Raw genomic sequence first — 779 nt, forward strand, 5'->3', positions numbered from 1 at the left:
GGAGTGAGGAAAACCGGGTCCCTCTATGGCTCGTCACCCGAAACACGAACTCACAGGCTCATTTCCCAGTTTTTTGTTCCTTGCCTTCCCTCTCGAGTCCCAGCCAGCCAGGAGTGCGGACGCCCGGTGTCCACGCGGCTCTTTCAGGGGCCCCAGCCGCCCGGGAGCTACAATGGCGGCAGGCGCGCCACCCTCTGAAGTCCAGCCGCCAGGAGCCAGCACAAAGAAGCAGTTTTGTCTCAGCCCCCTGGGGCCAGTTAGTGCGAGGGGACCTGGTGTGCTGGTATTTGGCAAGTACGGTCTTTCTATGCACCAAGCGGAGGTTTTTCTCCCCCTAGTGGAGGTTCTTCTGTTTCAGACTCTCTCCTTTTCCCCTCTCACTCTCCGTAGAGGCTAGAGGGGGATCTCCTCCCACCCTGGAGTCTCCGATCCCAGCCTGATTTTATCTTCCCCGGTTCGCACTCACGTTAGAAGGCTCTCTCAGCGGATTCTGCGTCCTTTTTCTCCCAATCTCTCAGGTTTTGTAAGGTTTCCAATGGCTTCAGATCTTTTCTGTGTGATGTATGGGCACGAGTGCAAGTATGGAGCTCCTTATTTCTCTGCCATCTTGCCCTCTCTCCCCTCTTTCTTTCTAATTCTTTTAATGTTTGTTTTTGAGAGAGAGTAGGGGAGGGGCAAAGAGAGAGGAGGATAGAGGAACCCAAGCAGAATCTCTGCTGACAGCAGACGGCAACATGCAGGGCTAGAACTCAAGAACCATGAGAACATGACCTGAGCTG

The sequence above is a fragment of the Hyaena hyaena genome, unplaced genomic scaffold (genome assembly GCF_003009895.1).
Source record: "Hyaena hyaena isolate Hyena2069 unplaced genomic scaffold, ASM300989v1 scaffold_933, whole genome shotgun sequence".
Classification (NCBI taxonomy): Eukaryota; Metazoa; Chordata; class Mammalia; order Carnivora; family Hyaenidae; genus Hyaena; species Hyaena hyaena.